At 37.8% G+C, this 10,677-nt stretch overlaps 3 pseudogenes; all 3 read right to left on the bottom strand.

The window, feature by feature from the left end:
• LOC111629595 overlaps window positions 1-883 on the bottom strand; it is a 6,156-nt pseudogene extending 5,273 nt beyond the window's left edge.
• A 413-nt stretch (window positions 884-1,296) lies between these two features.
• LOC111629594 lies at window positions 1,297-2,703 on the bottom strand (annotated as a pseudogene).
• A 4,367-nt stretch (window positions 2,704-7,070) lies between these two features.
• On the bottom strand, window positions 7,071-9,381 carry LOC111629593 (annotated as a pseudogene).
• Between the last annotated feature and the right edge of the window lie 1,296 nt (window positions 9,382-10,677).

The following is a 10,677-nucleotide window of genomic DNA, read 5'->3' as shown; positions in this document are numbered from 1 at the left end:
TGTATGTAAAATTTTCGTTCATGTCGGAAAATCACCTTTTTGTGGTGTGTGCTCACTGATTGGGTGAGGGTTGTAAACGTAGTAATGACGTAGTATGTATCAGGGAGACGGTATAAAAGGGGTGGTTTGCCTGAAGAGTGGACTTTTTTCGTCTCAACCTTGGATTCTAGAAGTTCTGACGGGTCGTTTCGCTGGATCATCTTTGCTACGAGAAAAGGAGAAAGAATGAACTGCTGAGGAGGCTAACTAAAATCCAACTCCATCCACGTGGACATTGTGAGGTTCGACTGAATAGAGGTTCCTAAAGGAAGAGAACATCAACACGAACAATTGTAAGGTGATATTTCTTGTGTTATGTCGGGGATAAAGCAAACCCTCGTGGTATGTAATTAGAACAGATCTTGTATATGTTTCGCGGTTGGAATTGTTCGGTTCAATTCGGCTAGAGTATTTAACCTGAACTGTAAGAGACCGTGATAGTGTAATCGTCACAGAATAAACACGCTTGTTTTCTTTGTTTAACAATTTTGTCATTGTGAAGTCCTTATTCTCCGTTGTCATACCCAACCCTAATACCTAGTATACCCAGGTATACGGGGCTAGTACAATACCATTTTTTGGCAAAACAATGATCACATATTTTGATCATTTCACCTATTTGAACCTCTTTCATATCCAAGTAGTCATTTTCAGGATGATAATCAAAAGCCAATTTGAAACCTAAAAAATTCTTCGCTATACGCATTCGATTCTCAGCCGAACGAATTCGTTGCTCTTCCAGTCTTTCAGACCGCTCTGCTGTAGATTCACGTTGTCTACAATTATGAACAATAATAGCTCTAGAAGTTTTTCTTCCTATTCGTGCTCTCGCAGTTCTTGGCATTATGGAAACTGTTGTAAAATGATGTAAAATTTCGAATATTTTGTACAATTCATGTGTCGCCATCTAGTGAAGAGAGAGAGAAATAGACAGAAAAAATCTGTTGCAGTTTTATTTAATTAATAAAAAATTTGTTTAATTGTATATCAAACGTAACAGTCTATTGCAGTTCTTGGCATTATTTATCAATCAATCTCAAAAATATTCACTTAAAATAAATCCAATAACTATTTCGAATATTTTGTACAATTCATGTGTCGCCATCTAGTGAAGAGAGAAAGAGACAGAAAAAAATCCGTTGCAGTTTTATTTAATTAATAAAAAATCTGTAGGGTTTGATTAGTGGTAAACATTCCGGGGATCATAAAGATGCTGCAGTTAAAATTTGGTAACGATTGGTTCAGTAGTTTTCACGGTTAGTGGTCACAAACGAAAAATATGTTGTCTCTATATAGTAGTATAGATATAGATTCTATAAGTGTGTTTTTATATGGAGAAGTAGTAATTATGGCAGCTGATCCACCCTGGTTTTCTTGACAATCATTTCTAGGCAGCCTGGGTACTGGCTTAAGTGCAAAAGGTGAGACATGAGACGATGTTCTAGGCATTAGATTTTCATATAAGCCAGCACTTGATGTCGATGCGTGATTCTCGTCAGGAGGATTTCCATTTGAAGGGGTTACACAGTGTTCGGCTCTCTGATCCCCCTGATTTTCATTTGACACTCCATGATCAGGTGAAACGTGGTGAGTCTGGAAAGGTCTATCTGTCTGGTCATTCAGTACATCTCGACGTTGATCTTCATCATTAAAAATTGAAAAATCTTCATCTGTAAAAATATGGCGATTGCAAGGGAACAATACAGTTTTCCGAAAACCATTGACGGAGTTACTCATAGTTGCAGCTTTTTCATAAGCAATGCTAAATAATCTAACTATGTATTTGTTGGTCACTGTGCGTCCTGGGATATTTTGCAGCCATGTTTCAATTTCTTGGGCGTAATAAGCTTTCAGTGGTTTCATAAATGCCACATCCATGGTCTGCATTTTGTGCGTGCAATGTGGTGGTAAGCAAACAATAGCTACATTATTTTCTCGAGCTAAATTTATTACATCAATGTTGCGTGTATGTTTGTAGTGGCCATCTAAAATCAAAATAACTGGATCATCTTCACTTGGTTTTACAAAATTTATAAAATGTTGAAACCACTTTGGTAATTGGTGTGTTTGGATCCAACCAGAGGGGTGACAATTGCCTATTGAACCTGCAGGCGCATCATCCTTTAGTTCTTGACCCATATTTTTTCTTGGAAAAATTATCAATGGTGGCACATAGCTACCAGAAGCGTTCATGCACGTCACTACAGTTATTAGTTTGCCTTTTTCCAATTATGTCAATGCACCAACCTGTTGCTTGCCTTTTACGTGGATGACTTTGGACCGTTTATGTTGTACTACTGTTATTCCGGTCTCATCAACGTTGTACACTCTATGTGGAGAGGATTTTATCTTTTCAATTTCTGGCTCATATAAATCAAAGAAATTATTGATGGCAGCAGGGTTGAACCCTTTCACTCTTGCAGCAGAAACTGCTACAGGTGTTCCAACTGATAAAGCAGGATGCCTTTTCATATAACCACGTAGCCATTTTTTGCCAGCAGACGCTTTAGACAAGCTGAAGGGGTGTTTAAGATTATTTTTGATAGCCAATTGAAATGCCATGTACTTAATATCCTTCAGATGTAAGCCATAAAATCGTTGATTCATTTCTTTGCAATATTTTTCCAGATCTACTTCTAAATGGTCGGGCAAGGCTGGCCCCATATGAATTTTTACAAGTACTTCAGCATGGGCATCCTTCTTGACGTAGCGCTCTAGGTACCCTTAGGAACACCGAATTGTTTTGATGCCTTTAGTAACCCATTTGGTTGCTCCGCACTGCATTCACGGCCCGTATCATGGCACGGTGGTCTCAGGTTTTCCTTTTAATTGGAGCCATCCAAAATATATAAAAAAAAAAAAACTTAAACTAATATGTATACTTTCGCCTCACATATGAAATGAGATACCTCATATTAGGATACATGTGTATCCTAATATGAGATATCTCATTTTACGAACCCCCATGTGTGTCATATTGAGAACACATCCAAATTTTACAAAATGGCTTCTTACTTTTTTCTGGCAAAGAAAACAACAGTACTGCACTAATATCGTGAAATTGACCGTATAATTGATACAATGAATGAAAATTAAAATAATTTAGCGTAATAATAACGTTGTTAAATATCTCGTGAACATTTAATGTCAAAAAGTTTGTTTTGTGCTTCTGTGAAAATTCACACGCCCACGCCCACGTTCTAACAGCAGTGGCGCAGCGTAGTGGGGGCGGCAGGGGCGGACCGCCTTGGGTGGCACTTTTAGGGTGCAGCAAAATTTCACAATAAAAAATAATAATATCTTTTAAAAATTTGAACCATTTCATTTTATATTTTTGTCGCACCTACGATTCGGACCGATTGAAATGAGCACAAAATTTTTCATTACTTATTTGACGAAACTGAATTTTAGTCTTTTAAATTGAGATACCTAAATAAGGGGGCAACAAAATTTTCCTCCACCCTGTGCGGATGACACCCACGTTACGCCACTGTCTAACAGTGCCTCTGGCTGGCACGCACTGACATTTGGAGATGTTGCCAGAACGCTACGGGCGACACTAGCGCCAAATGGTTGCCGTTAATAATTTGGCCAAGACCTTGCTCTCTCATATTTGGTGCCTATCTCATAATAGGCATCTTCATTCTACTATTAATGATTTATACAGACATCTGTTAGTGTATTGATGTCTGGATCTAGCTAGTACGGACCGACGCCGATGTATTCTTTGGTCGGATTGTTGACATTGGTCAACTAAAGGTGAAATTTTTTGATATAAATTTCTACGAATTTGACAGTTCTCTCCCATTAATTATTGTATATTTTGACAATATTTTCTCAGATTTGACAACAATGTCTAGATTGTGTATATTAAATATCATATTATTCGACGAGAGAGGCAATTATTATCATGTTGCTTTGGTTATCGTGCAGGTGTCCGCAGACACGTGCCACGTGCAGCTAAAGGAAGGGTGAGAAACGCTGCTTATTAGTTTCTTTTAAATGTCTGTTTTCGCCTTGCTGATTTTATCGTTGATCGAATTTATCGGTATAGACTGTGACATTTAACCCGAGGAGAGAATTTCGATCGTTAAAACTAGCCCTTTTTTCTGTAGAATTACTACGGTTACGATGAGAACGACTGTGATTTAAACAACACAATAACAAGGGGGTAGAATATCACAGAGGTATCCGAACAAAAATCCTCAGGCTAATAAGAAGCTGTAAAGAGGCATTTTTATAGGAATTCTGAAGCTCATAAAGAAACTGCAAAAAAACATGCAAGCGAAAAACGTAAATACCTCACAGTGGAAAAACAACGAATGTTCTGCTTTTCAATACGAAACTAATATTGATTGTGATAGTGATAAGAATGTCATTGTAGGAAAAATGAATAAAATATGCAAATTTTTGGTGCAAACAAATTTACCTCTGTGGTATGTGTAAGGTCGCTGACTTTAGGGGCAATATGTTAATTGCGTCAGGAAAACCTAGGGTCAAGTCATACGTGGGTGGTAGCGGCAGGAGACAAAGATGACAAGTGTCTTAGACGAAAACCGTTTATTTTGACATAAGGTTAACTTACATAATGACAATAACAATGCGATCTAGATCGGCTTTGGTGGGAGCTCCTTGATGTCGACGAACGGGCGCTGACTGGTGTCCTGGGCTTGACAGGAGAGTGTCCGTTGCACAGGGGCCTCTGTCCAGTGATGTTGCGGATGCATGTAGATTTTGGTCACTGGTGGAGAACCTGGTCCGAGTGGAGAACTGCGGAGAATCGGCTCGGAGAGAAGCGGCTGAGAATCTCTCCCTTGTCCTTGAGATTCGGGGGTTTTATAAGATTTTCCCCAAATCTCACCCTTTTGATTGGTCCCGTTCGCCCTCTCCCTTACCCCGATTGGTCATTCTTTTGTTTCTAGTCAAAACTTGAGATTGATCCGGGTCGGGAAAAGGTCGGAGAGGTGATGAAGGGGCTTTTAATGTTTGCGCTCGTATTTTTCTTCGTTATGGCCCTTCTCCCGGACATCTTTGAACTTAAACAGTCCACCAGATGTTCTTGTGGCCATTTATCCCTTACTGCGTTCGGACTTAACAGATGTCCTTTTTGTTCTTAGACCCCCCTTTCTCTCGATTGCTTCGATCCGACACTTGTTCGCAAGCATCTCGACAAAGCTCTTTCTCACTGTCGACATTCCCCCCTGTTGTTTATCATTGCGTTGCGTTTGTTTTACAGTTCGAAAAAGTGTTTGTCCCATCTGGGTTCAGTAATTAACACACCCTGTTGACCCGATTCTATCTTCGAAACTCTCCGACGTAAAAGTTTGTAATTAGTCATAATTTTGACTCGCTTTTACGACCATCACATATATGTTGTGCTAATGGAAAGGTTATGTTTCCGGGTTCAAAGAAGCGCGTGAGCCTTTAAGTAATCTTACAAAATAAATGAATCAAGTGGCAAAGAACTGCAAAAGGAATCAACAGTAGTTGCTATAAACATGGTGGTCTGAAGAATATTTCTAAAAACTAAGAGGTTTCACGCGTACAGAGAAAACTCCTCTTTGGCCATAAAATTCTGATTTCTATAGTTCCTATAGTTTCTATATTTCCCGCTATTCGCATTCCGGATTGGTCCCTCGTCCCATTCCTCGCTTCCCGCTTGGTCTCTCCTTTCTCTCCAGGTGCAAGACGAAACTTCTTCGAGTCACGGGAAAGGTCCGATTCGATGTGTAAAACAATAATACCTGCACTCATAATTCAGGCCATGGTTTAACCATTTGTTGACGTCTAAGAATTTTATGATCATTTTCATCTATTAAAAATTCCCCTTTTTTTCTTCGAAAAGGTTTATCTCTGCCAACATTTTATATCAATAGATTCGCGAGTCAATGATCTATGTATTTATGAGCGTTTGTGTTAGAGTTTGTCTTTTCCTAAGACGTTGACAGATAGTTTGGTACATACTCGAACTGTCCCGAGTCTCAATGTTTACATCTGGCGTCACGTAAGAAATTCGAGGTTTTCTCGAGTTCAAACCTCGTCTGGGAAACCACATATAACTAGTTGACTGACAATTTTTTCTTTGTAGGCTTTGTAATTCTATGTTTGTTTTATTTCCTGTAATTCTAGTCTTCAATGCTTAATTTTTCATCCCTTGGAAGGCACAAACATTTCAATGCTAAGTGAGCAATATTTCTATATTATGGGTTTCTAGCTGAATCTGTGTCCTCAAAAACTTCAATCCAAAAGTCAGTTGTTTTGTCACAATTAATACATACTTTACAGTGTTTTGAATATTTTGCCATTCAGAGTCTATTTCAGTCTACTAAAAAGGTGATAATAATTGTGCAATTGGAAGAATTGATGGCTTTGGTTGTGATGTTACAACTGATGAATGCAGTTGACTCAATTGTCCTAGAATTATAAGATTATGTAAGTTTGCCTACTTCTAGGAGGAATCGTTAAACCATTTGACTGGATGATCTAGGGTCGTTCGCGTGTGGGTGTGGTGGAGGAGATATAGGTGACAAGAATCTCACAAAAACTTTTTTATTCTAAATGTAAAAGTAAACTTACACTAAGGAACAATTATTGTCTAGATACAATTGACTGTTTGGAGCTCGATTGCGTCAATGCTCCTTTAGTTGTTTGTTATATAGGTGGCCCAGGGCAGTGTTACACGGTTCGTGAGACTTCGTTGGTCGTCAGTGACGACACGGCTTTGGTATTGGCACCAAGACGAAAAAGATTCATCCCCAGTTTGTTGACACAGCGCTTCCAATTTTCACACCTTTGTCTTGACTCACCGTGTGTGTCGTGTCTTTGATGATCGGGGATTACATCAATCTCCATCCTTTGATTTGTTTATTCTGATTGGCTCCACGCCCCTTTGGTTCGATTTGTCCCTTGACTGTTCCTAAGCAAAACTTAGTTAGTTAGTTAGTTCGTTAAGAGTTTATTGGCGCAAGGGCTACACAGGCCAAGCTGCACCATGGCAAGTGGTATAAATAAATAAATNACTGCTCCAGATAATGGATAACAGACGAAGCGCTGTCGTTCGGAGTTATGACGACCACCCATTTCACGTCGGGTGTATGAGACTTATCCACCGCATTCGGAAACACTCGTATTACACGAGGCAAAGACGAGGCGCCATCCTCGGGCTCGGCATTCCCCCCCGACTTGTGCCACTTCTTCAACTCTGAAATTATCCATTTTGCAAAGGAAAATGAGCAAATTTTGTGAAAATAGAACTTGTATTAATTAAGAAACTTTTCTATTTTAATCAGAATTGTAAATTTCTAATGCAAAAATAAAAATAAATTTTATTTGACATGTAAATGAATACAGAATCAAAGGGAGGAAAATAAAACAAAAATTTTTTTAGCTCAAAACAGCTAATTTTATTAACAACTCCAAAAAGTTTGAGTAAGAGTTTCTAGACAACATTCTTACGTACTCCCCGTACACGTTATTTTTACATTTACAAAACATGTGATAATACCAGTCGATATAACTATATAATTGACTAGCATGCCCAGTCGCGGCCTTGTCTGCTCTTATATCCATATAGAAGTTCGAAAAGTTGAACTAATTGTTCATTAATTATTTTTGGGTGATCAATGTGTAGTATTGCATTCGAGTATCTCAAAATATAAAAGATAAAGTCACAAAACTTCTGAATAAGTTATATTTTGAGTTTTGTCACCTGTTAGTATCAAAATTATTTGATTGTTATGATTTCAGTTCTGGAAAGCCCTACATACAATTGGCCATGGGAGAAACTGTCTGTACGAAGATCCACTCCAACGTGTTGGAATGTTTGGCCTTGCGATTTGTTAATTGTAATAGCAAAAGAAAGTTTAATTGGAAACTGTAAACGTTTAAATTGAAATAGTAGATTGGTAGGAATTATTGGGATTCTAGGAATAAATGCAATTTTCCCAGTCTCTGGTCCAGTGAGAATTATAGCTTCAATGATATTGTCATGCATAGCTGTAATTTGTAACCTGGTACCATTACAGAGATTGGGAGGTTGAACGTTGCGTAACAACATAATTGGAGAACCAATTTTTAATTTCAATCTATGTGGTGGGAATCCAGATGGGCTGAGACCATTAGGAAACTCCTGTGGATAATGGGCTGCATCATCAGTGCTTAAAACTATCAATGGATAGGTAATCTCGGCTGTTACCATTGACTTTTTCAAGAATAATGGTATTTATTTTTTCTGCCGTTATATTTCTAGGTGAAATTATGGCCCTTTCACACTACCAAAGATACGGTTTATTCAATAAATCTGAAATATCGGGATAAATTTCAGAAATCAAATCATTGAGTGTATTCACTATCTTATTCTATGTTTTCACTGATAGTGATGTAGCCATTTTCGTTGTCTACTGTTCCATCACCAATTTTCAGTAACTGTTTCGGAAATGCAGCGTCACCTCCCACAAGATGAGCTCTCATATTCGTACGCAAATAGAGGTTTTCATTACTGTTCCAAATACGTGAAGACTTTAAGCATGCTTTTATCGTATCAGATCTCGTACCTTTTGGAATCACAGGTAAAGTCTGTTTAAAATCTCCGCCCATTAGTTTATTATTCATTCTAAGATCTTGTAAAGATCGATCAACAGCTTCAATATGAGCCCTATGACTCATCGTACACTCATCCCAGACTATAAATAATGTTTCTCGGAGAATTTTTCCAAGTGGACTGTTTTTACGGATCGGACAAACGGACTCTCCATCAAAAAATACATTCAATGGTAATTTGAAAGTTGAGGGAGCAGTCCTACCTCCATTGAGAAGCGTTGCTGCGATTCCTGAGGATGCTACAGCCAGTGATGTACCTCCGGCCGATCTCACTTTAGCCAATAGTAAATTAATCAAAAAGGTTTTCCCACTTCCACTGGGAGCATCCACAAAAAATACTTTGTCTCGATTATTGATCACACTATCAATAATAACATTGAATGCGTATCTCTGATCATCGACTAATTTTGGTAGATTAACTGCCACAAAATTATGTGATTCGTGTATGTCATAAGGACGCCTGAAAAGAGAGATGTAAGGATAATTATAATTTTGATTATCCCTGATAGGAGAAGCGAAACCAAAATCATGTAAATATTTTTTGGAAAGACAGACCACCTTATCCTCTATTTCAATCAAACCTTGATTAAAAATCTCTTCAGAGAATGTCAATTCATAGTTGTTTAATTGATTTTGTTCTCGATGAAGAATATCTTGGCAGAAATTTGTTCGAAATGTTTCCCATAGAATTAAAGCTTCAGATGGTTGACAGAAAACTAAAATAATAGCAAGTAAATCTCTCATCTTCAAAGCTCTTTTTGATATGGAGGCATCAAAAAGAGTGTCTTTTCAATGGTTATCATTCTCTAACAGGCCCAGTGCATTACATGCGGCCTTGAAAGTAGGATGAACGATACTGTATGACTCGTGCTTATGGAGTGTACAATTGTTTCAAATAAGTCAAAGGCAATGGTAAAAACTACTGAACTAACTTTAATTATAACAATTAATTATGTACAACGATTAGGCAGCCATCTTTCTCCTTCGTCTTGTAAAAAACAACTAGTGCCCCCTGCTTTTTTTCTTCTCGCCTCCTCGTGAGATTTCTATAAAAACTTCTTACAGATACCATTGACGGTCTTTAAACTCTCGAATGAAGTTGGATCTCGAACGTGATGTAATAACATCCTCAGATGAGAACATTTGCCTTGATTAGGATGAATAGTGTAAACTCTACCAAGTGCTGTATCTCTGTTGATTCCAGAATAGCCTTCAACATCTAGTCCTCGTTTCCTTCGAGAGAATTTATTATTCGACCAAGTATAATATTCTAGAACTTCATGATATAAGTGTTCTAGCAAAATAGTCTGATGAACATAGATAAAAAAAAGCGATCAGTGTTGTTTTCCGTGGATTATTGATGACTTGGTGAATATTATCCTCAGTGAAGTACACTCTTTGATTATTTTCAAGATGTATCACAGCTGGAAATCGTTCATGAATAGAAAAATCAAAGAATTGCCAAAATGCTTCTGAAGAAGACATGTAACGACCGTTGATATAGCCGCTTATTTCATCATTCTCATTTTGAACAGAAAAAGTGGCTTGATCAGAGCCTTTATTCATATATTTGCAGATATACTTGATTGCTTGAATCGAATGGCAGTATTCGACATTTATGTGTGCACCAAAACATCTTGATAATACAAACATTGCTAAACCCGATATATAACATAAATAAACACCAACCATATGCCGAAAATCTATTGGGCTAGTTTAAGGCTAATTACTAAATGAATTACGTAACCAATTTGGCTCTAGAGGTAAGCGTTAGGCGTTATCTCTTATTAACATTAATAATTATAAATAAATTAATTAATTTAAATAATTTAGAACTGCTGGGAGAAAAAGACTAGCCCGATAGATTTTCGGCATTCTGTTGGTGTGTAGCTATATTGTATATCGGGTTTAGTGATGTTTGTGTATTACGCCTTGCCAGAACTTGCGATGGCCGGTTGAGTGCCTTATTGGATGTAGGACGTGGGCACTGAATGTGTCCCCAGCCGGCGTTGTAATAACCGTCGATGGTTATATAGTTAG

This window comes from Centruroides sculpturatus, unplaced genomic scaffold (genome assembly GCF_000671375.1).
Source record: "Centruroides sculpturatus isolate CEXI.00-Female unplaced genomic scaffold, Cexi_2.0 scaffold652, whole genome shotgun sequence".
Lineage (NCBI taxonomy): Eukaryota > Metazoa > Arthropoda > Arachnida > Scorpiones > Buthidae > Centruroides > Centruroides sculpturatus.
This window is presented reverse-complemented; position numbering and strand designations above follow the sequence as displayed.